Raw genomic sequence first — 27866 nt, forward strand, 5'->3', positions numbered from 1 at the left:
CAAAGGACTCTTGGTGTGGGGAGGGAAACTCCACCCTTGACAGGTTGGCCTGGTGGCTGTGCACACTCCCTTCCCGAACTTCAAAGGATGCCTACCTTGCCACAGGTAGATGAAGCTCACACCTAGGTCTGCATCGCTTTTGTCTCACTGGTTCCAAACGGGAAACAACCTTTACAACGCAGTCATTACATCGCACTACCTTTACATCGTAGTCATTACAATGCAACATCCTTTACATCACATGCCATTACAACACAGCCATTACATCGCATGTCACTACAACGCATGTCATTACAACGCATGTCACTATAACGCACGCCATTACAACGCAATATAAGGTAAGTAATGGGGAATAGTAATTTTTACCCCTCCCCTATCCAACACTTACCCTACTGTTGCACTCACTGGAGTGGGAATAGTAATTTTTACCCCTACACTATCCAACACTTACCCTACTGTTGCCCTAAAAGTAATATGCATTGTAATGGTATGCGTTGTAATGGTATGCGTTGTAATGGAATGCGTTGTAAAGGTAGTTTCTAAAAATGTGTTTTGATGGCATGCAATGTAAAATCATGCGTTGTAATGGATGTTGCGATGTGAAAACTGCATTGTAAAGGCATGCGTTGTAAATATTTGCTTTGTATCATCATACATCTGTTCCAAACCAGAGGGAAAGGAGGAACTGGCCAGAACTGGTTTAGGGGTGAACAAAGGCTTGTGCTCCATCCACAGGCTGACACGGGGCATAAAATTGGAACCCACAGACACACACACAGTTCTTTTTTTGTAAATCTAAATCCAAACCTTATTTTGTTTAATTGGATACAACTTAAGTATCAGACTTATACGAGTAACCCACCTGTATACATTGATACACAGTAACATTAGATGTAAACAAGAAATGTTTCTCCGCCAACCTGTAATCAGCCACTTGCAAATGACAAAGAATGTAGCACAGTTCATGGGGGAACCATTATGACAATCAGAGCATGACAATTCATGGAATCCCATCAAAACAAGCCGAATAGCCTTGGCAAGGTCTTAGCCTCATATAGATGGAAAATTGAAGGTGATGAGCAGAGGACCAGGAACAAAACATGACACAAGACAAGGGAGAGCGTACAATTTCAACTACAGAAAAGTTGACTCTGGAAGGACCAGAAACATTTGAACAATGTTAGTTACAGTTTATGAGCACAGGTTAGGCATGTAAATCAGAGTTCCCCCTGCCTCCGGCATTTAGGATCTTCTTTCAGAGAGCACCGACCTGAGGGGAGGAGGCTGCTGGCAAGTTAATAATTATCCTCAATTTTCAATTTACAGAACACCGGGAAGCTCTTGAACTAGGAAAGGCAACTTTCGATGTTGCTCTGGCTCCTAAACTACTTTTCAGTGGCCACCATTTTATTGTAACTGGATGCACTACCGGCATTGGAGTTTTATTGTTTCAAAGTGTGGAGGAAGCTGGGATTCTAAAAGCATTCACCTATACTAAGATCCTTATGTTGCTATAGAGAGATATTTCCCAATCCTTGGCTAATCTTACCTTTTAAAATTCGTCTGTAGCATTGTTGATTCATATTTTCTGTACTTCACAAACCTTACTTCAGTTGCTGCAGTTTGGTGGTAGAGTGAAGACATCAGTAGCATTGAAAACACCCATCATGGAGACATTTTAAGGCATGGGAAAATTGGAAATTGTCCAGGATCCACACTTTCAAAGTCCCCCCCTAGGAAAGCTATCTTTCACCTCTATACCTTGACTTAAACCACTCTCCCGCTCACTGCTTATCTCACTGCTTATCTCTACCTATCACTCTTTCTCTACACAGTCTCATTATATGGATTTTTGCGACACTGTGCAAGACATGTTTCTGTTGTTTTTGGGTGACTCCACTGATAATATTTTAAGTACAATTCAGTATTGTTTGCCGTCATGTGGACTTGAATTACTGCAAAATGTGTAATAAACTTCATTATCGTCCAGCCATGGACCTGTAAATATGTCCTGCTCAGGGCCCCATACATCCTTAAAATGACAAAGACCCATGGCTGAGGTATTAGAGTACAGTTTTGGAGTAAGACAAATGGATGAAGAGGAATGTGTACACTGAATGCAGTTTGAGGCTATTTGTCCCCAAGGTTGATTCTGATTTGATAGAAGAAGACAGAGAGGTTTTATTCGCAAAGGCGATTCCATATCCAAAATGCTTTGCCAGTGTCTCAACCTTGTTCTCTCAGAGTCTGTGGTACTTTTTCAATTGAAACAATTTTCTTTTCTTTGAACTGTTGTACAAACATGCCAGGCTGATTTCCCTTCTTCTTCTTCCCTTACTTTCTACTGTCTTAGTTCCTAGCTTTATTAGTAATACCAGAAAGCCGACTGACCAGTGCTCAAGTTTACATGAAAACCAGAATCAGCTCATCTATTCTACACTAGAATAACATCTGTTTAATAAACTCTTATTGAAAATGCCCAGCCTGTTTATTCTGTGTATCTCTCTGAAACAAACTAATTGAACACAAGTGACTGAGCGAAAGGTAGTATATTGTTTCCACGATTCTGAGGTATCAGGGTTGTCATGTTCGAAGGTTGCCAAGAACTATTCTCTTCCCGATAGGAGGAGATCTAGAGCTTTGGAATCTACATCTTTGTGTCCAGTGACTCTGTGCCTACCCACTCTGTGTCTACCCACCTTGTGGCTGAAGACCCAGCATATGTCTGTTTTTTATTGGTCCTCTGGCATCAACCCAGCGGTGTCCCAGGGTAAAATGCTCACCAAGTTTTCAGTTCATCCATGTGGCTACATTTCACTGCATCAAATGTAAAATAAATATTCAGATAGTCAGAGGTTAATCCTGAAAATTCGACATGGAATCGACCATGGTCTTTCTATTGTGAACACCCCAAGAGAAGTGAATATATTAAGCGTGTAATGACCTTCAAAGAAAAAACTCATTTGTAGCTGCCAGTGCACACCTTGAACATGCTGTTTTTGAGGTGTCTAGTGCTGCCTGACCTGGCTGAAGACTCAGAAAATCGTGACTTAGCTGCAAGCTGGGCTGTCTCATAAAACAGTAATAAATTAGCTGTGGTTCCAGGGCTGTAGCTAGTGGTGTTCATCACGTTGTGAGACAGTATTAAAATCCCTATAAAGCAGCACGCTTATATATTTTATTTTTTTATTTTGCTATTTTTTTATAGCGCAAACTTGACCCCTGCGGTTATCAGAGTGCTTTACAAATTTGCAGAGAGCAGCATAGTGATAACAATAAAATCAGATATGAAGAGGAAAGATGCAGGATATAGGTAGCACCCAGAGAAGGGAGGGTACGCTTTACAGTGTTCAATGGTAGACGAGATAGCTCGATAAAAGCTAACATATCATAGACAATAAAACTGTTGGATCAGACAGTGTCAAGAAACATTAGGGTAGAGTCAGGAGCGCTAAGTTTAAAACACTGCAGTTGCCGGAGAGAGTAGTCATTAATGTGATTGATGGAAGAAGTGTATCAAAGTATCTAGGGGAGAAATTTGTTCATAAGGAGTGCTTCGACTTCTTTCTTGAAGAAAATAGTTGAGGGATAGATAGTGAATGAATACTGTGGGCAGCTGAGCAGGAGCCGGTCACTGGAACAACAGCTCTCAAACCTTCAATCTCATTTGACACTAAAACGCAGCACGACCTATACTCTTCACAATGCCTTCACAAAAGGCATTTAGTAGTAGTAAAGTTAGGAGTCCTAACTTTACTTCTACTACCTTCTGTGAATACCAAAAGTAGTAAGTTTAGGATTTTATCTCAGATTAGTTCTGTGAATTGGCCCTGTAGAGTAGAGCGGATTACAGTGGAGTGAAGTGGAGAGTGTAATATTGTACAGTGGGGTGGCATATACTAGAGTGGTGTACAGTAAAGTGGCGTTGAGTGGAGTGGTGTACAGTAAAATAGCATACAGTGGAGTGGTGCACAGTGGAGTTGCATACAATGGAATAGCATAAAGTGAAGTGGCGAAGAGTGGATTGACATACAGTGGAGTGGTGTAGACTGGAGTGTCGTTGAATGGGGTAGCGGAGAGTGCAATAGCGTGCAATGGAGTGGTGTAGAGTGGAGAGGGGTCAGGACTGGACTCGGAACCAAAACCGGTCCTGGCAAAGTGCTCGGCAGGGCCTCCCCTCTACCCCCCGGGGGGGTTGGGGGGTGCTGCCGAGCTCTTTGCCAGGGCCGATTTTCGGCCAATTTTGTTACAGGGCCGATTTTGCAGCTATGCTACAAAAACATCCCTTAACAAAAACGGCCCCCAGGGGCCCAAAACCAGCCCCCGCCCGTGCGGCCCACCGGGGGATTGCCCGGTGCCCGCTCCGGCCAGTCCGGCTCTGAGAGGGGTGGAGTGGAATGGTGTACAGTAGATTAGCGTGCAGTGGCGTAGAGTGGAGGAACATTGTGTATAGTGGAGTGACATAGGGTGTAATGGCATCAAGTGGAAATGCATTCAGTGGAGTGGCTTAGAGTAGAGTGACCTAGAGTGTAGTGATGTAGAGTGGAGTGTGGTAGTTTAAACCATGGAAATGGGTGGACAGATGTAGATGTATTATGGTAGGAATATAGCTTATAGGGTTTAAATGGTCATTTAAGGTGGTAGGTGTAAATAGTTTAATTAGTGTTAAAGTTATAAGTCTGAAAATAGTTAGTTATATATTGAGCCGCGCTATACCATGATAGCTTTGTGGCATGCTGCAGTACATGTAGATGAGAAAGACAGTATATGAATGAGTAATGGCTGTCTTTCCAAAACGTAAAAGGCAGCCATGTAGTTTTCAATACACTTGTACAGTGTATTTATTATTTTTTTAACAAATATAAATTAAAACCTTTATTTATTAAGTAGCATGATAATTTGTAGATATATTGTGGTACTCTGTAGACATTTTGTAAAGAATGAAATATGTAAAAATGTGAAAATGCACTGTAGTACATTATAATTTATGTTTTTCAAGTACCACAGTACTTCCTGGGAAGTACCATGGTACACCGTACATGTTTTTTAAAATGTATAGACAACTTTAAATAATTAATTTCCCTACAAACAAATAAGGAGGTGGTATCAGGCATAAGGAAGGTGCAAAGAAATATTCACTAGTAGTTAGAAGAATCTCACAATTTTGGGACGGTGCTATAAGGAGGAGAGGACCACCAACTGCTCCTGATTTGCACCCAAAGCTGCAACATGAAATGATACAAAAAATCCTTAGCACACATCAATAATAAAAGTACAGTACAATAAGTAGAGTTCGCAAAAAATAGTGCAAATCAATAATCAACAATAAACAGCCGGTTTTTCTTGATATTCTTCACTCTTTTTAATCCATGTAATTTTTTGCGAACTCTACTTATTGTACTGTACTTTTATTATTGACGTATGCTAAGGATTTTTTGTATTAATTAACTTCCCTACCTATTACCACTTTATTAAAGCAATAGGTAGGGGAAAATATAACGCCCAACACATATCTATAGCTAAGGGCCTAACCCAGAAGACAGCCAAAGTGTATTTAAAAAAACAGGGCTGTCTGCAAAGGCAGTCAGCCAATCACATAATGCCTTGTCAAAGTTGTCATCTATATACTGTAAAGAAGACGAAAGAGGCGATGATAGTCTTCTTGTAGATTTAATTAAGTTCAACAAATAGGACCACTGATACAAAGTGGCACAGCATCCAACAGTCCCAGCTTCAACTGCCAAAGCTCCCACCCTTCCAGAACCTCCCCACACAATTCCACCCCATGAGACCCGGAATGTACACCTACATTCCAGACACAAAAGGAGAAAGCAAGGTAGGACCAAAAGGAAAAGGAGAAGAAGAAATAGTAACCCACAACACATCCCCCACCCCTACAATAAAGGATGATTACATTGCAAGAGACAGAGATGCAAAAACAGAATACATGAAGTCAAAAACACTACACAATAATGCAAGAAAAATGTGGTAGAACAAAATAGACACCTCAAGACATCTGATAATCTTTATGCCAATTCGGCTTACATCTCAACCTTCTACAAGTGCCAAAACCTGGAACCTGGGAAGTGGCATTGCTGCAGGCTGGTTTGGGAACAGATTCACATGTCGGGACAGATCCACGAACATTAACCCCAGGTTCCCACTTGACCAACCTGGACATGCTCCACACTTCACCAGAGTCCAAAACAACCACATTCTTCCTGACCTCCTTAATGACAAAGGGCCCCATAAACCGCGGCCGCCCTTTTTTCAACAGACCAGGATTTCTGATCAATACTTCATCCCCCACACACCAGTGTCTAAAAGTTGTGGAATTTCTCTGATCAAACCTGCGCTTATACTCTCTCTGATAGGCACTTCTCCTCGAGTCTACCTGCTCATTCATTTTGGAATCATTCACATCCAACTTCAACCAAGCAGGACTCAGCTTGTCATGAGCCTTCCTTCCTCTTAAAATAGAAAAAGGAGAAACAGAAGTCAGCCAATTTGGAGTGGTGCGATGAGCCCACCACGTCTCCCTGAGCATCTTCTTAAGAGAAGACCTAGTTTGCAAAGCCCTCTGGGCACAATTTTTAACCAATTTATTCATGCTTTCCGCAAGACCATTGGCTTGCGGTGAGTACAACGCTGTCTTGAAATGAATGATGGACAACTCTTTCAAAAATCTGCTCATCTCATGCGAGACAAATTGCACCCCATTATCTGTAATAAGCCATTTGGGAATACCTTCTCTTGAAAATTCCTCTGAGAGAAATTCAATAACAGTTCTAGTATTGACAACAGACACACATTTAGTGACCACCCATTTAGAGGTGTAGTCCACCAATAACAACACATAACGCTCATCAGGAGGAAATAGCTCAAAAGGCCCAGCAATATCCAAACCCAACTTGGACCATGGCTCAGAAGGAACATCTACTGGAGAAAGAGGTGCCACCCGAGTTTTTTTGCTTTTGTCACTGTTGGCACATTCCCAGCAGTCCTTTACAGCACCTTCCACCTGACGATCCATTGTTGGCCACCAGTACCATTCACGTACTCTGGCCTTGGTCAGATTCCTCCCCAAATGCCCTTCATGTGCCAAATTGATAATCTTCCCCCTAAGCCCCTGAGGAGGTATCACCCGATTACCCCTCAACAATTTTTCATCAAAAACACACAATTCATCCTTAACATTAAGAAAAGGCTTCAAGGGCTCAGGTACCTCACTGTCCACAGGCCAACCCTTGATAGAATACTCCTTGAGCATCTCCAAATCTTTATCCTCATGAGAATTAAAAGACCACTCATCAGAACCAACAGCAGATTCATGCACCCATGCCACCAAGGAATTTTCCACTTCCACACCTGCTTGCTGCAAGGGTAACCTCGAAAGACAGTCCGCAATCGCGTTCTTTGAACCTTGTACGTATTCAATCACAAAATTGAATTCAATCAACCCCTCCATCCAGCGCTTGATCCTAGGTGAGATATTATCAGCCTCCCTGCAGGTGAAAATTTGACACAAAGGGCGATGATCAGATTTAATAACAATAGGTATTCCCCAAAGGTAAAACTTAAAGTGATGTATTGCCCAGAAAACCGCTAATGCCTCCCGCTCAATCACAGAGTAGCGCTCTTCTGCACCCTTGAGTGAACGAGACGCAAAGGCAATTACTCTGGATTCACCATCCACAACTTGTGATAAAACTGCCCCCAACCCAAGCATACTAGCATCAGTGCACAATACAGTTTTCCTGCGAGCATCAAAATGCCCTAAGGTCGGCATACAACCAATCTTCCCCTTAATGGAGTCAAAGGCAGAAGAACAATCATCAGACCACGAAAATTGCACCCCCTTCTTAAGCAGCAGCCTAAGAGGAGAAGCAATCACAGCAAAGTTTGGTACAAATTTAGAACAAAACTCCGCAAGTCCTAAAAATGATCGTACCTGATCCTTGTTGATAGGTACAGGAGCCTTCACAATACTCTCTGCTAGATCCAATTTAGGACTAATCCCCTCAGCAGAGATGGTATGTCCCAAATAACTCACAGAGGACACCCCAAATTTACATTTTTCCTTCTTAATAACCAAGCCAGCTTCCTGTAGCCTTAGTAACACCATCCACAAATGTTCATCATGTTCCTCTTGATCCTTCCCATACACAAGAATGTCGTCCTGGAAGATAAGAACCTTTGATAATCCTCCCAGCACCTTGTTCATGACCCTCTGGAAACACGCTGCGGCAGAAACCAAACCAAAAGGCATGCGAACAAACCTAAAAGCCCCCAGAGGTGTCACAAAAGATGTCAAATGTCTCGAGTCTGGATGAAGTAGCACCTGATGGTATGCGGATGACAGATCCATGACACTAAAACACTTAGCATCCTTGATAAGAGCAAGAGTTTCAGAAATGTTAGGCAAAGGCTGTCTGTCAACCCAAATGTGCCTGTTCAAACCGCGCAAGTCCACACACATGCGAATCCCTTTCCCACCATCCTTAGAAGCCAAAACAATGGGGGCCAACCATTCAGAACACTCAATTTCTTCAATGACCCCCATGACCAACAGCCTATCAAGTTCTTGCTTTAAAGGTTCCATCATCAAATGAGGAACTTTCCTCACTTTGGAAACAAATGGTTGAGCATTTTCTTTCAGCACAATCCTATGCTCAAAATTCCTCAGCAACCCTAACTCATCGCTGAAAACCTTAGGAAAACATAAACTGACATCCTTGCCAGTTAACACCTCATGAGACAAAAGTAAAACTTTTTCAGGAGAATTGGGATTCAAAATGATCCCCATGTCCCGTTGGTGCCTCCAGCCTAAAAGATTATCACCTCTCTTAGCCACATACACCTTCCCCACGGTTTCCCTGTCCTTATACTGAATTTTCCTGACCACATATCCCAAAACATCTATCCTGACACCCCCATAGCCTACAGGGTTGATGTCAGGAGGAAATAACTCAATCTTATCTAGACCAAAAACTGCATCCCAATTGGCATCACCAACCATCGTATAGGGTGAACCAGAGTCAGCCAAAACGGGAAAACGTTGACCACCAATCAATACATCGCACATGGGCATGTCTAAACCATCACCATCCACCAGTCCATTCTCCTTGACACTACACACAAACTTCTTCTCCTCTTCAACATAACGCACAACTTGATTATCATCAACATAACGCACAACCTGACTACCTTTGTACTGACACACTCTGGCATAATGGCCCTTTTTGCCACACTTATTACAAACTACAGACCTTGCATAACAGTTAGAACTATTAGGAAGATGCCTGTCGCTACCACACCTAAAACACTTAAAACCAGGTCTGATATTCTTGAACCCACTCTGTTCAGAATTGGAAGTCTTGTAATTAAAAGTAGATTGTTCAGAGTCTTGAATTTTTTTATCCTTGTCACCAACATTACCCTTGAACCCCAGCTTACTTTCTCTAGCATCATCTTTCTTTAAATCATTTTTCTTTATCTCATGAATAGCTTTCTCATCAGCTGAAGCATCATTACTTTTCTCAGGTCTCATCTCTCGCACCCACATATTAGTGTTCTCCATACCCTCAACAATGGCTAGGGTTTCCTTAAGATCAGGATTCTTGGCAAGAAGCTTTTGCTGCACCTTCACATCATTCGTGCATCTAACAACTTGATCTCTGATCAAAGAGTCAGTCAGTTGCTCAAACTCGCAAGTGCGAGCTAACGTCTTCAAAGCAGCCACATAACTGGTAATTCTCTCATGCTTACCCTGAACCCTGCTAAAAAACTTATGACGTTCCAAAACCACATTAATTTTAGAACCAAAATGCCTCTCAAGCATCATGATAGACATGTCGTAAATATTCTCAGGCTCACCTTCCCCACGTCCAAGAACAATCTCATCCAACCCATCATACACATGTCTGCCTTCAACCCCCAAATTATGTAAAAAAGTAGCTTGCTTGCGTACCGCAGAAAATTTTTCACCCCCAATAGCTAATAAATACGAATCAAACAAAGGCTTCCATCTCTTCCACGGTAAGATGGGATCACCTGCATCGGAAAGAAACTGTGGGGGTTGAGACATACCAGTAGCCATAGTGCAAAAACACACGCAAGAAACTAAATGTAAGCCTATAGTTACATTAACAATTGTACAAAAAAAAACAATAGATAAAAGAGTACCACTGTCCCACACCCACAAGAAAACAGTACTTCAGTAAGGAGTGCTGGTGTTGATCACGGAGAAATCACGAAGCAGTGAAGAAATGCCCCTTAAACTCCACACGAAGAATTGTGCAAGTCAAAGATAAATAAATAACAGTACCTCCACAGACAGTGCGTGCATCACGGCAATAAGGATCCTTTAATGAACAGAGGTGTGCGCATCACCGCGCATGTGCAAGGCAACCACAAAGTTCCTCAACAAAATGAAGGTGTGCGCGTCACCGCGCAGAGAAAGAATCAGCCCTTGTTAGGAATTCCAGAGAAAAATGAAGGTGTGCGCGTCACCGCGCAAAGAAAGATTCAGCCCACTCTCCAATGCGTATATATTGCACCAACTTAACGCTAATCAAAAAGTGGTGTGCGCATCACCGCGCATGGACAGGAACTTCACACCCTAGCGCGCATGTCAGAGGGATCAGCTCCGAGATCGCTGCTTCCTCGCTACCTCCGACGCGCATGCGCGAGCTCCAAATCTCTTAGAAAGATCGCTGCTTCCTTGTTGCTACTGACGCGAGTGCTCAAAATCTTCCGGAAACCCAAATGTGCTCCCTGTCGTACCGGAGCCCTGCCTCTCCACGAAGCTCGCTGACAGCGTCACTCGAAACCGGAGATCTCCACAGCACGGCAGTCGTCAAGGCAACTCAGGTAGACAGAATACAGCCGTTGTTAATCGTTTACTTTTCGAGGTACAGACAATATTAGTCCTTTCAGAATTCAGTCAAAATAGCAGATTACAATGGAAATCGTCGACTCTTTTTCTTTTATTAATGAAGAAGCAATCTCACACGTCTGGGTTCGATGGGGAAACCAGTGGTCCTGACACCTGTCCCCACACAGGTTCAACTCGTCGCCAGTGTAAAGAAGACGAAAGAGGCGATGATAGTCTTCTTGTAGATTTAATTAAGTTCAACAAATAGGACCACTGATACAAAGTGGCACAGCATCCAACAGTCCCAGCTTCAACTGCCAAAGCTCCCACCCTTCCAGAACCTCCCCACACAATTCCACCCCATGAGACCCGGAATGTACACCTACATTCCAGACACAAAAGGAGAAAGCAAGGTAGGACCAAAAGGAAAAGGAGAAGAAGAAATAGTAACCCACAACATATACACTGTGGGACTTTCACAAAGATTTGTGAACTTACAGCTGCCACAGATATCGCTAGGATAAAGTGCATTATACCTTAAAAAACACTACCAGAAAGGATCATCTGCACACCATAATCTATAATCCTGACAAATTTAATGGATATCCAACTGTCCGTTTTCGTGCTATGCCCAATACAAAAGTCAGTGGAAAATGCATTGGGAGAAAAACACATGTTGGGATCCTCCTCCCCCCTCTATTCTGGTTCTAGAACCCCATACATCATCGATTACCCTTTATGTTTTTCGTGTGACTGGTTCACTGCAGACCATTCTTCACATGGTTCCCCCTTATATAGAACAAGGATGCTTGGTTGCATATATACCTTTATCTGAATCTAAGCGATCAATGTTGTATTTATTGTCTTTTCCAGCTTTTGAAGAGCCTGGTTCAAAGGCTTCCAATTTTACAATCATGCATTTTGTTTCTGCAACAGGGAGAACAGGAAGACGGGGATGTGATTATCCATCGGAAATTCCACTTTTCAAGGCTCTCGCGTTGAAGGACAATGCACGCTCCACCGTAACCATGGAGACAGGTGAATCAAATAAGAGAGGAACATCTGACCGAGTGGTCGCTGCAGAATGAGTGACTCTTTTCGGGAAAGTGCTTGCAGCTGAAAGAGATCATACCGGAAGCAAGAGAGGTGCGGTTCAAACTAATGATATAAAAGGGAGCAGCTGATATGAAGTAGTCTCGCGCTGCACAATGTATCTCAGAGAGAGTGCAGAGGCTGGGCTCAGTTCGCTAAGTTTTTGCTGGCATTTACTCCTGGCTCACTTCTGAATGCCAGGAATAAGCCAGGAGTAATCCAGGAGTACTACAAGTTTGTCATACTTGTTCTACACTCACAGTCCATGCATTAATGTAAAATAATCGCATGCGTTTTCCCTCATCGGACACTGGAATAAGGAAAAAGAGTCCAGTGAATGTTCTCATAACCCTTAGCGTCTGTGTATAAAGTAATCAACAGTGGCAGCCAGCAAGACTCATGCGTGGCTGGGTGGGGGTGGGCGTGGGGGAGGGTAAGGGCGGGCGCGGGGGGTGAGGGCTAGCATGGGGGGCCACGAGGTTGAACAATGTAAAAGAAAAAAAAACGTATTACACACTTACCTTGCCCTGGTGCTAGGTCCCCCATCTCTGCTCCTTGCCCCTGCTCTCCTTGTGGGCAGGAAGCCAGGAAGAGCAGCCAGGCTCACCTGACCAATCACAACGCTGCAATGCAGTGCTATGATTGGTAAGCACCCAGGACCCCCTGACTAATCACAACGCTGCATTGCAGTGTTTTGATTGGTAAGCACCCAGGTTCCCCTGACCAATCACAACGCTGAATTGCAGCATTGTGATTGTTTTTGAGCCTGCTGGTTCTATGCTCAACCAGGGAATGGGGTCCTGGGCTTGTTCTCCACACAGGCTGAAATGCAGTCAGTGGAGAACGGGGAAAGTGAGCATGACTGGTTTGGGCGGCGTAAGAGGGCCGACCAAACAGTCATTGTGCACTTAGGAGTGAGCAAACCACCCCTCCCCTGCACTGTTCCGTGAGCAGAGCAGCCCCGCTCAACTGCCGCCCGCAAAGGAAACATAAAATGATAATAACAAAGTTATTATCATTTTATATTTCCTTTCCTTTCAACTGCTCAAAAGCAGTGGGGTGACGTTCCTCCACCATAGCGGAGGAACCACCACTGGTAACCAAAGGAGTCACAGGATTATTTTAAACAGAATTTATTCCAATTAAGAGCACCACACAGACATCTGTCCTTCTTCTCGCCGCTCCCCTCCCATCCCCCGTCACTGTGTCCACTCCATCATTCCAAACTGGAATACGGAGTGCATGTCATGAGAACACGGCACGGCCAAAGGTAAACACACCACAGTGATATCACCTGTGCAGACACAACACGTTATAGGAAATCTTTGTCTATCTGTTATGATGAAATGCAGTGAATTCATTTAAATTGTTGGGCTGATTTCATGGATGTTTTGTTTTCATGACCGATCTGAGATAAGTCTTAAAGCTATATCTACACACTAGCATGCCTCCTGACCCTCAAAGTGAGAAACAGAACAGCAAAAACATCAAGTCTTATTCCTCCACATTTCCAGGAACACAAGCAAGTCCTGAGAAGGCAATTTGTATACGGTCAGGCGAGTAGAAACCTAGACTAAAATGCTGGTTGTGCAGAGATGCTAACTTTACAAATGTGCCCTCCTGTCAAAAGAGAGTGGGAAATGTCTTTGCTGATACCTACCCCTGTCGGTAGGTGTCAGCAGAGATAGCCTGCCTGTTGAAAATTTAGATGTAAAAAATTTGAGCCAGAAATAAATTGTACATGGAGGCTTGTTGGGGACTATTTAACATTTATTCAATAATCAATAAAGTGGAAGGGGAGCCCAGATTGGCATTAACTGCTCGGAAGTATCTTATTAGAGGCACAAGAGATGTGCTTTGGAGAGATCTGTTTTAAACTATTTCGGTAACTACTAGAGTGATGTTGTAAGCCGTATGTGCAGAGAGATGTTGTTCCATGCGTTGGACACACAGATGAAGAATATTTACCTCATATTTTTTTCTTTCCTTTATGTTTTTTGTTTTTAGAATCTCCATTTTTTTCTGGTCATTTTTTGAATCTATTGTGTTGCTTTAAGCAGCAATGGAAGCTAATCTCAGATGAGCCCCAGTGGGATGTGGGGAGGAGGGGGTGCAAAGGAGCAGTCTATATCCCGCTAAGGCACAGGGACATTTTCGGTATGATCTTCACAAAATTATTGTGGAATACTGCAATTGTTCAACACATCCATTAACGAGTGTTCTTTTTGTTACTTAGGCAGCTTGGAATATGTTCCCGCTGTCGCTTCCCACTGTGTAGATGCAGGGGCTTGGCCCTGAGGCCTACAGAATCGATAATTTATAGGTCGAAGGCTACCAGACAGTGCAGCCGTCTGGTGTGCTAAATACACCTTGGGGACATTCATAAAGCTTCCCTGGGAATACATTCTGCTCATTGCATATCATTGAATTTGTGGTTTGTAACTCACATTTTCTGGCTATCTGTTTGCTGGCTTTCTGTTTTTTTAGGCTGTCCCGGTTCAGTTTGTCCCTCCCAAGGAGGAACGCCATTTCACATTACCTTTACATGTCATGAGAACTCCTTTCTCTAAAAAGGCCTGTAAATCCTATTCTTATTGTGTCACATTTGCTGTGCATTCAGAGACAGAGGTCAAATGTCAGACCCTGTCTTCTAAAAGAGCTTGGTGTTTACTTTTCTTTCTTTGACTTCAAAGTGGGATTTATTTTTTTTACAGTCTTGCTGGATACTGTGGGGTAGAGCAAACTGTTTCTGTAGCACACAGCAACATTTAAAAGAACTTTGCAAGTATTTCAGAATATATCAGAAACAGCAGAGCACAGATGAAGCACATTTTTTGTTAATTCTGAAATGTGTTGGAAACAAATACTTTAATATGATCAAAACAAATCAATACACTGGGGGATGCCATTTCCGCACATCATCATTTGTGCGCTGTATAGTTTTATTAGTAAAACTGTATGTCTGTGCAAATGTGATGGTCATTTCAATTGAAAATGTGTTGTCTGTAATGGCACTGTGCAACCACACGATGCATACTCCTCTGTATGCCATTCCACTCTACTCTGCCCCATGATGCGCCACTACACTCTACTCTTCAGCACTCGACCTTACACCATGCCACTGCACTTGCCACCACTGCCCTCTACTCCACATTGCACCACTCTAGTCTACGCCACCACACTCTTCGCCACTCCAGTATAGGCCACTCCACTCTACGCTGCACAACTCCACTCAACGCCACTCAACTCTGTGCCAGTGCACTCTACAGAAATGCACTCTACTTGTACCACTCCACTCTACACCCCTGCACTGTATGCCAATCCACTGTACGCCTCTCTAATCTACTCTGCACAACTGCAGGCTATATCACTGCACTCTACCTCGCTTTACACCATTACTCCATGCCCCTGTACTCTATCCCACTGCACTCTACCCTGCACCACTACACGCTATGGCACTGACCTCTACTCTGAAACAATCTAAACTGCACCACTACACTCTATGCCACTGCATGTTATGTCACTCTACTCCACTCTGTGTCTCTCCACTCTATGCCACTGCGCTACTCTACTCTAAACCACTGCACTATATACCACTGCACTCTGCGCCACTGCAGTCTATGCCAATGCACTCTATGCAACTGCACTCTATGCAACTTCACTCTATGCAACTGCACTCTATGCAACTGCACTCTATGCTGCACCACTGTAGTCTATACCACTGCTCTCAATGCCACTGCACTCTACGGCAATGCACTCTATGCCACTCTACACAACTGCACTCTACAACACTCTTCTCTGCAACACTGCACTCTCTGCCACTGAACTCTAGGCCACACTACCATCCACTACTGCACTCTATGCCACTGCACTCTGCAGCACTTCACTCTATGCCACTGCACTTTACGCTACTCCACTTTATGCCACTATACTCTACTCCTCACCACTCTACACCACTGCACTCTACTCCATTCTACCCTTCACCACGTTATGCCACTGCACTCTATGCCACTCTACTGTATTCTGTACCACTGCACTCTACACCACTGCATTCTGCGTCACTGCCCTTTATGCCTTTTCATTCTGCCCCACTCCTCTCTGCACCACTCCACGCCACTCACTCTACTATGCACCACTCTAATCTACACCACTGCATTCTACATTGCTGAATTCTATGTTACTGCACTCTACGCCACTATACTCTGCACTACTGTATGCCAATGCACTCTACACATATCCACTCTACACTATGCCACTCCACACAGCTGAACTCTACGCCACCTGCACTCTACTCTGTGCCCCTCTTCTCTACACCACAGCACTCTATGCCACTGTACTCTATGCCACTGCATTTTACACCACTGCACTCTACTCTGCCCCACTGTACTCAGCGCAACTGTACTCTGCTCTATCCCATTGCACTGTACGCAAATGCACTCTACGTCACTGCACTCTGCAACACTCCACTCTACACCACTACACCACTCCACTCTACACCAGTGCACTCTATGGCACTATATTCTACTCTGCACCACTCTATGCCACTGCAATGTACTCTACTCTGCACCACTGAAGTCTACACCACTGCACTCTACTATGCAACACTCTAATCTGTGCCACTGAATCCTATGATGCTGCATTGTAAACTGCTGAATTCTATTCCTCTGCACTCTACGCCGCTGCACTCTACGTCACTATACTCTGCGACACCAGTCCACTTTACTCTATGCCACTTTACCGTACGCGACTCCCCTCTATGCAACTCCAATACACTACAGTCTATGACACTCCACTCTATGACACTCTACTCCACTCTTCGCCATTCCAATCTATGATACTCCACAACACTCACCTCTAGGCAACAAACTTTTAGCCATGCAGAATAGCAGCCACACTGGTGTACAACACATCTAAAACACATTAGCAAAGCCAATAGCTTTTGCATAAGCGAGACCTATTGGCTTTGCCATTGCATGTGCTCAATCTACAGCTGCGGCAGCAGGAGAACGTGATTTTGGTAACCTCCTAAGACAAGAAGATGGTGCACATTAGAGAAGTGTAGCATGCTTCAAAATGGAGTGCTTGATTGGAATAGTCTTGAATCACAGTGCTGCGGCCTATGAAGGAAGTGTTCTAGTGTTGTGCATTGTGACCAAATTTATACTGTTATCTTGACACTGCTCACTGATCTTAAGCGAGGACTGAAGCAAAAGAAAAGTAAGGGATAAAAGGTTTAGGGTTTACATTTTTTTTTTTTACATTTGTTGGATTTCCTCAAATTTACTATAACATTTAGCAGGACCGAGCAATCCTTTCTGGACCTAAGAATCAGAGCCTAGCATGATACCCTAGTCTGTGAGGTGTTCTATAATCAAGCAGACTGTAACAGCTTGTCACAGTTTTATAGTTTGCACCCGCGAAGCTTTAAGAAAAAACCGCCCATTCGGCCCATTTTTATGTTTGAGAAGGAATTGCACAGAATATAAAGATTTCCTCAAATATGCAGATAAATTATCTTCTAAACTCAAGGAAAGAAATTACCTTACTAAATAAATAAAACAAGTCAAAACACGAAGAAACAGCAGGATAGATTCATCTCTGTCATCACCACATAGGATCCTTTATCCAACACAGTGAAAAATATCATGAACAAAAATTGGAGAATACTAACATCAGCATCATTAGATTTTGACCCCCCCCATCCAATGTTTGTACTTAACAGGGGTAGATCAGTAAAAGACATATCTGTTTGCACGTGGCCTAGACAACAAGATAGAAGAGGAGATACTAATATACATACTTTGTGGAATTTTCCAGCCGTCTCAGGCCACTACCCATGTGGGAATTGCAACCATGCTCCATGACTTTGAAGGGTAAAACTGTAGATCTAAGCCTCATAACACCAAGGTTATTAAAAGCACATACAAATTTCAATTCATCAAATGTTGTCTACAGATTTACCTGTCCATGTAACATGTGTTACATAGGAATGCCTAGTAGGAAAGTAAAAGTGCAGAGAAATAAACACTGGAGCACTATCAGACGCGACATAGACAACACAAAGCTCACAAGGCATTGTCTGAGTATGGGACACATTGAGAGCGATTTGAGATGGGTAGTGTCAGAGAAGGTGACAGGCTTCAAGCTCCAGTTCGCAAATAAATTGCTTTATTATGAACAGCGATGGATATATCTATTGGGGGAGACTGGCATCGGTTGAATGACAACATTGTCTGGAACCAGTTGTAATCTGTTAGAGAGATGGGGACCCACTAATTGCAACCTTAGTATTTGCATTAGATAATTTTTCATTATACCAGACAGGCCTGTTCACATATAATTTACAACAAATAATACTGGCGTTACTTGAAGAAAACACATAATGTCCACCAGTCATTATAAGTCTGGCTACCTACCAACACCTATTTGGTTTTGCCGTAAATTACACCCTCTTGAAGCCTGTATACACACATCAATCAGATTAGGGAACTTGAGTACCTTTGGTTCGAGTATTTCGTTTGAATATTTAGCTCTGTTAATTGCTGCAGATTTAATGGACTGGATGTCCAAACAACAAAAGTCTGTGGTCCCTTTGTAATAGTATTGCTTCTAAAAACATTAAGGCGCAATATACAGCTATCGCAGAGCGCATGATGAGAGGTACATCTTATATGTACTTTGTGTATCCTTTATGTGAACTGCAGTCCTGAATTAGGAGCTATAACAATTTTTGGACAACTACACATGCACGATGGGTATATATTTGATGAAACTATTAGTGATCTGAGGGACTATGATTCTAAGGGACATCTACGAGTAAGCCACATTGCTGTACCACTCTGTTATATGTCGTGTCTTATCATTCCACAAGCATAGCATGGGCATCATAGAGGATGAACAGTGGACTGGACATGAGAGCATTTTATATCTTTTAGTGACGTATCGAGTAAATGGACATAGAACTATAAACATGACAACATTAATGATACTCTGTATTATGTTCAAGAGTGTGACTACAGGGAAGCGTCTACCCACTCTGAGTCGATGGCGCCTGGATAGAAAGCTAATAGAGGTGAGCTAAATGAAACACAGGAACACCCACTTATATGCTAGGCCATATATAACAGAGACGGATAAGGTGGGCTCACCGCTGTATTTACGAGCTAATGTTTGGCTTTATGGCGTGCAGAGTACCCGTAACATGGTGTAGGGTCTGCAACACAGAGTATGCATGTTTTGCTATGAGCACGGATCAGAATAAGGAGAAATTTTTACGCAAGGGAGACCTGATGTGGTATCATTTTTTGTTGCATAAGGGAAATTACCATTGTATTTATCCTATCGAATCCTGCAGGTTTTTTGCACCATTATTCAGGTAGGAGCAGTTTATGCCGCCTCTTTTCACACACCCTTTAGAATCTGATATGGGTAGGCAAGGAGGTCTAGGAGCCCTGACGAAGGCCCAGTGACTGATAAGGTATTATGAAGTTGACTGAAACATGTAGGCGAGATAAGGATGCTGGAACCATTGTATTTCCCATTAGCATCCAATTGTTTTTTAATCATGGTATGGGTCCCAATTGATTGAAGAAATTTAGGGCACACCCATAACCATTTGTTACACCAAACTGGTCCCCCGTAATTGTCCAGAGTGCTCCCAAGCTTCATTGAGCTCACCCAGGTGGCAATGTCCTAGTGGGGCGAAAAGGAACACCAATGATGAAACATGCGACCATTTGATAGGTGAGGTGTTTCCCCTTAATATTTTGTTATATTCCTGTAGGGTCAGGCATCCCACAGAGGTAGCAAATGAGCTTCGCATTTGAGGTTGTAGTAATTTAACATTGGTTACAGACAGCCAGGTTAAAGGTTCTATGGCGTCAACCCAGAAGCAACAGATGGACAACCCACAGGGGTGCACCTGTAGCAGGCAGCTAGGTTATGCAGTCTACAGAGAGCACCCAGGAGTGACCGAGGGGGAAGTGACAGGAATGCGTTGCTTACCGGTAGCCATGTTCCAAGGGGAGCCTGAGAGCAGCAAATGAGGAATCCAATGTGATCTGCTGTTTACAGTCAGCCAGGGTGTACACAATATAATGTTCACATTGGACCAACAGAGGAGCAACCCATAGCAATACACTAGTTACAGGCCGTCATGATGGATGCATGTTTTGTCCACCTGAGAGTGAAAGACAGGCAGCCCACAGTAATGTACTTGTGACTGGCAGCCAGGTTATACGCTGCATAAAGTGCACCAAAGGGCGACATGGTTGACCACACAGATGACACCAGAAGCACTTGTACTGTTACTCTTTGGATGGTAGTCCTGTTGCTGGAATATAATTATTAGGTATATGGTCTATGGAGGTATAGAGGAAGAGGTGTGGCGCAGCGGCCAGAGTGGCTGACTCCAGAGTGCGGAGCTCATGGTTCGGGCACCGGCGGCAGCTCAGCATTGTGTGGCTCTGGGCAATAGCTCACTTAATCTCCCCGATGGCCGCCAGCAGTTTGAAACCCTTAAGGGGTGATAGGTTCGTGTTTTACAAATATGAATTATAGAACGTGCCCAGGATTGATAGCTGATCAACCCTTAGGTATGTACTGGTTGCAGACAGACATGGTAAGTGCTCTACAGAGTCCAACAATGAACGATAGAGACAGCCCAGAGCAATGGACTGTTTAAAGGCGGCCATGACAAATGTTCTATGTTGCCTAACGAGGAGTGAAAGGGCAACCCAGACAAATGCATTGCTTAAAGTCATCTAGGGTAAATGCTGAACCATAGAGGGATGCTGTTACTCTCCTTCCAGCATTCAATAAATACCAAAAGAAGTTTTTGTTTTTTTGCTTTACTATTCTTGTGCTACTTAATTTGACTCAAAAGATGCAAGTGCAGCTATAATTTGGTATTTCCTTCTTAATATGAACTGTGCTTTCTTAATGTGTTTGTTAGTATTCGGTGTCACCTCAGACCAAAGGGTAAGTGACTAAACAACCAACTCCAGGAGCCTCAGTACATGGACTAACAGAGAGAGTGTACAGCTAATACTTACAAGTACTTTGAGAAATCTCAGAGGCATAGCCAACTTGAGCGAAACACGTGTCAGATGATTAGAGTTGCACTCACATATTCTGAGTCATGTTATGTTCTCTCAAATATAACAAGAATATTAAAACAAAACCATCAAAAACATGAAACGACTAGGAAATGTATGCCCTTAACGCTGGGGGAGGAATCCTAGCATACCTCTCTGGTTCAATGTCGTTCATACAAGAGAGCTAAGGGCCGGGGAAACAACCTTAACAATGAATGCTTTTACATCGCCTTCCGTAAGAACGCGGTCGTTACAACGACCCGTTGTTACAACGTGATGCCATTACATCGCAAGTCAATAGATCGACTTACACTAGATGGTGCTCCAACACCTTCCCTACTGTTGCGCAGGGTGGAGTTGGAATAGTAAATTATACTATTCCTAATGTTGGAGCGCCATCTAGTGCAAGTCGATCTAATGACTTGCGATGTAATGGCATCACGTTGTAACAACGGGTCGTTGTAACAACCGCGTTGTTATGGAACTCGATGTAAAAGCATGCGTTGTAGCATGCTATATTCGGGCCGGGGATACAACCTTAACAAAGGGGTTGTTACATCCTGTTCTATAACAACACAGTCTTTACAACGACCCGTTGTTACAATGTGATGCCATTACATCGCAAGTAAGTAGATCGACGTGCACTAGATGGTGCTCCAACACCTTCCCTACTGTTGCGCAGGGTGGAGTTGGAATAGTAAATTATACTATTCCTAATGTTGGAACGCCATCTAGTGCAAGTCGATCTAATGACTTGCGATGTAATGGCATCACGTTGTAACAACGGGTCGTTGTAACAACCGCGTTGTTATGAAACTCGATGTAAAAGCATGCGTTGGAGCATGCTATATTCGGGCCGGGGAAACAACCATAACAACGGGGTTGTTACATCCTGTTCTATAACAACGCAGTCGTTACAACGACCCGTTGTTACAATGTGATGCCATTACATCGCAAGTCAATAGATCGACGTGCACTAGATGGTGCTCCAACACCTTCCCTACTGTTGCGCAGGGTGGAGTTGGAATAGTAAATTATACTATTCCTAATGTTGGAGCGCCATCTAGTGCAAGTCGATCTAATGACTTGGGATGTAATGGCATTGCGTTGTAACAACTGGTCGTTGTAACGACGGCGTTATTTCAGAACGCGATGTAAAAGCATGCATTGTAGCATGCTATATTCGGGCTGGGGAAACAAACTTAACAACGCGGTTGTTACAACGCAATGCCATTACATCGCAAGTCACTAGATCCATCAATAGATGAATGGGTGCTCCAACACCTTCCCTACTGTTGCGCAGGGTGGAGTTGTAATAGTAAATTTTACTATTCCTAATGTTGGAGATCCATCTAGTGCAAGTTGATCTAATGACTTGCGATGTAATGGCATCGCGTTGTAACAACGGGTCGTTGTAACAACCGTGTTGTTATTGAACGTGATGTAAAAGCATACGTTGTAGCATGCTATATTCGAAGGGCCGTTCTCAGCAGAGCTACTGTACTCCCAGCACGACTAAACACACCAGTGAGAAATAACACTGCCCAGTGCTAATAGGCTTACTTGGTTTACAGATATACAATTTGTCACGAAGGCCTTCATTATGAGTGGACTGAATAATTCCGATGGCTGTTCAAACTCGAGTTTGTGCAAGGATTAGAATTACAAGTGATGTGCCCTTTATTGCACCCAGTGATTACAGGGCGCGATAAGACCTTTATCTCTAAAAATATACCTGGAGGAGAAGTCCCTTCAATATTTTGACAAACACGACTGGCTGAGTCTGCTAACAAATGCTTCATTTGAAACATGTTCCCAAACTCGTTCTCTTCGCTGCCTTCGAACGTCTAGACCACCTTTAGCCTCGAAGAGATTCAGTGCCCTAAATGTATTTTGCCCCCCAACACAAACATTCAATGGCCACCCTGCACCCCTGCATTAGTGGCTAGACACTTTTAATCAAAATCCAGCCTTCTTGCCAAGTGACTCACAAAGGTTTGAGCCTTGAAGAATGTGCTTAAAATCTTCTCTTTTGATTGAAAAATGGCGGCAGACGAGGCACATGTTATACTATGTTTTGGGTCTGATATATTTTGTTATCATATTGACACCTGTATAGCGCTGTCATTAGCATAGCCTCGCAGCACTATCATAGTTTGAAACTGCATTAATAGGAATTTTATCAAGAATGTCAAATATCTGTGACTTCGAAAGCACAGTAGTGTTCCCTTCGCCATGTGTAATATAATACAGTATCGAGAATATAACATAAAGTAGGGTAGCAGGCATTGGTTCTGATACTGAGGTGATGCTTGCGGGCACAGAATAGGATCACAACGCTTCTATTAGCCCCTTCCTTTCATGCCTGCATCTGCTGTGAATGTATTTTTAAAGTGCTGTGATGGGTGTTATAAAAACACAAAAAGCGACAAGCCCCTGAGCAGGCGCGTTGCAGTTGCCGTGTGCACAAGACACCGAGCAATCACACAGAAAATAAACTACAATACATGACTAACGGCTCCTGTGCTGGCGCCAGTCCACTGGGAGGATACAGAGGCAAGAAAAGACATTTGTTTCTCAGAGAGGGACTTGTTTGTGCCAGATGGATGTTTCACTACAGTAACCCGCGCCACAGAGCCGCGACACCTGAGACCAGGCATTTTTAGGTATGGCGTTTGCAAAGACCTTTACTGAAATTATATGTAAAAAATACCTACTTGTTGTGTCTTTCAGCCAGCCCTATTCACCCACTGCTCTGTTGATGTGTCGTTCACATTTTCTTCCACCCTCTGCAGCATACAGCATGGGTCAGTGGGTCAGCTCTATTTAGCCTTTGGCTCTCTTCACTGCTGTTTTGCAAGGAGCACATCCACAAAGTAGTTCTCTTCAGTGCCAGTGGCTGTTCTGGCAATTGAGAACAAAAACATATTTTTTCTTTTAGTCCCTGGTTTCCTTCTTTAGGATTGACATAAGCCCTGCAACTTCCCCAAGAATAACGTTTTACAATAATCATGACAAAACAAACAAGCATTAACAAAGCAAAAAAGGCTGGCAGCCTGTACTGGAACTAGTTGGTTTTGCCAATGCTTTTTTACTTTAAGTTTCGATCTCTGAAATTAAAAGAAACTTTGCCAGTCTTGATTTTTTTTTTTTATGACTTACGCCCAGAGTACTTTAAGGCTAGATGCATGAAAGTCGTGGTCATTAAATTAATGGTCGGCTAGCTGCGTCAAAGCTGTGGGGACTGGTTCCCTGCTGATTTGAGACTCCATTGTTGCATATGGTTACAAGTCTTTCCCCTTTCTCCCACCAGCCAAGACTACCTCCAGCAGGAACAATGCACAGTGCTTCACTGTAAAATAAACGTGTTTCTAGAACCAAGCTATGTGCACACACTTGAGTGCTACCTAGTACCTAGCCGACATTCACCCATATTAACAAGGACCTAATTGGTCCGCTGGGGGTGAATGAAGGTATAAACAGTACTTAGTTTGAGCCGGTGGTTTCCGGTGCTCCACACCACTTAATTGTCAACACCAGGAATTACAGACAGTCTGCCACATGGTGGCACTGTATATCTAATTTAGAGATGAGGACAACAATAGTTGTTTATTCGTTCAATATACAATAAAAATGAATAATACCTGCCGCCCAAGCCATTTTTATACAATTGTGGGCATGGGATAGTCTGAACTGTCACACTTGCAGGGGTGTGTTGGTACTGTAATTGACAGCGCCGGCAGGGGTAATAGGTGTTGCAAGCTGCGCTGGCCGCTTGACAGGGCTCTAGCACTTTTTTTTGCTTTTTTTTTTTTACAAATTAAGCACTGTAAAGGTTCAAAGCTGGATTGTGGCTGCAACATGTGCGAGGAGCTGGTGGCATCACAGTCCGGCCCTTCTTGGTCTACTGTATTGTTCTTATTAGACAAAAGGGCACAGCTATATAATAGACTACACCCTCCTCAATTCTCAGGTCTGGCAGAGAGACAGCTATAGCTTCTCGAATGCCTAATATAATTTTTTTTTTAACTGCAGAGACAGGGCTGTTGGGACAAAATTCTTATGTCGAATTTTATATTTCCATTATTTGACCTTTACTCATTCATTTTTTTTGTCATTCTTGTGTGTTTAAAATGCGTCTTCAGGCTCAAGTAATTTAAAACCAATATCCACTTTTCATTCAATCAAAAGGAATCATATTTTCCTGTGTTATGCATTACAGTTTAAAGGAGTTTCCATGCCTTTCTCAGAACGCCAGCCTACCAGGAAGCATTGCATTGTTCTATTAACATTTTTCGGGATATTTTTTTTTTTTAATTTTAAATTATTCTTGCAAGGGCATGGTAGTAAAGTGTAGGTGATGGCACGTTCTCTTTTCATTCTAATGGCATGTGCCAAAAGAAAAATGTAACCATTCCACCAGCTCGCCAAGGCCAGAAGTAATGGCTTTGCCAATGATTTTTTTGAAAAATATCGCCAGTAGCTATGCGGAGTGGTGATTAGCTTTCCTGACATATTTTCCATCCTGAACGATTACCGATATATTTAATAATTACTGTGAGTTGCAGAAGTATTATTGGGAGGTTGGATGGCAAAACCTCACAGGAAAATGTAATAATCCAAGAAGCTTCTGGCTGCTTTTTGCTGCCGGGGAACATGCAGCATTGACCTACAGAAACGAGGTTTCCATCAGTTCTTCCCCCAAATATCAGCACACTTTATAAATAAAGCGGGAATGGTTGCCTTTATGGTATTATCGACCCATCCATTTCCAATGTTTGTACATGATGAAGTATTGATCAGAGACTATATGTAACAAGAGGGGAAATTCTGATCTTCCATATAAAATGGTCGTCTTCATACTGCTGAAAAAGCAGCTGAAAATGTGTTATTATATTACTGTGCTGTAAAACACCCAAAATATTGTTATGAATGTGAATTCTTATGCATGAGTAAATTACAATAATATGATGGCTGGTCCCTTGACCTACCAAATAATATCTAGGTAGGGTTTGAGGTGACCACAATGAAGCAAATGTATCTGTAATTAATTTCCTATGTTTGTTCATTTCTAAATCAAACTCGAATTTACTATTGAGTGGGTCGATGAGCTGAGTCCTAATTAGTATACCTATATACAGAGGAGGCTGGGATGTGTATGCACCGGTGGGGCAGGCAGGTGGGCAACTAAGTGGTGGGTGGGTGAGTGCGTGCGTGCATGCAGGCAAGGCGTGTGGCAAATAATAAAAAATAAAGTCACTTACATTGCCTGCTGCATGTTGGACGTCCTCCTCGTTCCCTCCTCTGTCAGCTGCACGGGTTCCAGCCTCCAGGAAATTCCACTAACCAATCCTGGTGCTAATCTCATCAGCATAAGAGCAGCACCAGGATTGGATGGAGCGTCATGGCTGGATGCCCTTTCAGGCCATTTAGGCCTGTGCTTGGTCTCCACCCAGCTGTCTAAGACAGCTGAGTGGAGAGCTGCAAAATACGCATGTCACTTTGGCCAGCTCAAGAAAGTCAGGAAAACTGCCTTGCGTACTTTGGAAAGTCCATCTTGCTACTCTAGTCCTCTATGCTGCCAATCGGCAGAAGAGGAGGACACGCCCCCATTTTCCCAGCTGGAGGCTGCTGTGGGCTAAACGTGAAAAATAAAATGGCAATGAAATCATGTCATTGCCATTTTATTTTTCACGTTCAGCGCTGCTACAGCGGGCGGGGGTCCACGCCCCCACGAGGAAACCACCGCTGCCTATATAGTGTTTGAGTAAATGAGATTGGGGTTTATTCTGGTTTAAGCTCTACGTACTTATAGTTTGCACTGGAAAGAGGTGGAAAAGAGGGAGAAAGTGACATTGGAAGGTGCATGGAGGGAAATAGTGGCAACAAGAGACACTTTAAAATAAAACCCTTCACCTTTCATGGTCAGAGCTTATAGTGAGATCAAATGTTACGGCATTTTTCATGGCAGAAACATTCTGTGTAATCAGCAAAACAAGTCCACCAGAGAAGGATCCCATTATCCCAGGATCTTGTCTTGATTACAAATTCTGCTTGATACAAGACGAAATACAATTGCACATGTTTCTCGCATTAAATGGTTAGAAGAGGTCAACATGTTTTCTGACATTAAATGTTGTTTAGTGATACCAGGCCTTCTTGAGGGCCACTAACACCCTAACACTGAAACAAATGTAAGTTTCAAGAGAACAAGGATCCAACATCTGCCTTTCTTTGGACTTCGCAGACATTATGGGGCATATTATCAAGCACGGCGTTACAATTATTGCCGCTTTAGCGGCAGAAAACTGCCGATAAAGCAGCGATAATGGGCTTGATAATATGCCGCAGAGAATTCCAATAGAAGCCCATGTTGATACCAGAACATGGGCTTCTATTAGAATTCTAAAGCGGCGATAACTTTAACGCTGTTTCTTGATAATATGCCCCTCTGTTCGCTGCGCTATCACTCAGTCGTCTGCCTTGCTGCGATGGTACTCTTTTTGAAGGACTAGATAGACAGTTGATCTGCTGTCAGTTGTATGATGTGGGCTGGATTGACTCTGGAAAAAAAGCAGTTTTTGCTGCTATTTTGGAACTGTTCACTTACCATCGTTGTGGGACTCATCTGATTTATAAGTTTCAGCCATGGGCGAGTTCCTGTAAAGAACAATAACTAGCTATACTGACTAGATGCTAGGTCAATGAAGCTTATAGCACAATAATGTGGCACCCTTGTCACTCTTTCGCCCACTCATCCCGTTCCAAGTTAGTTGAATGCCATCCAAGAGCTTCGATTCAGG

General features: G+C 43.1%; 1 protein-coding gene across 3 annotated transcripts in view; it reads left to right on the forward strand.

Annotated features, from left to right (window-relative positions):
* RNF182 (ring finger protein 182) overlaps positions 1 to 27866 on the forward strand; it is a 385936-nt gene that overhangs the window by 135637 nt on the left and 222433 nt on the right. For 2 of the 3 annotated variants that reach the window (XM_085606598.1, XM_085606599.1), the window contains one exon: positions 11813 to 12022. The gene's annotated coding sequence lies outside the window, so the exon portion shown is untranslated. The remainder of the gene's footprint in view (positions 1 to 11812; positions 12023 to 27866) is intronic. The other variant, XM_085606600.1, reaches the window with a different exon arrangement.

Source organism: Triturus cristatus, chromosome 5_2, assembly GCF_964204655.1.
Source record: "Triturus cristatus chromosome 5_2, aTriCri1.1, whole genome shotgun sequence".
NCBI lineage: Eukaryota > Metazoa > Chordata > Amphibia > Caudata > Salamandridae > Triturus > Triturus cristatus.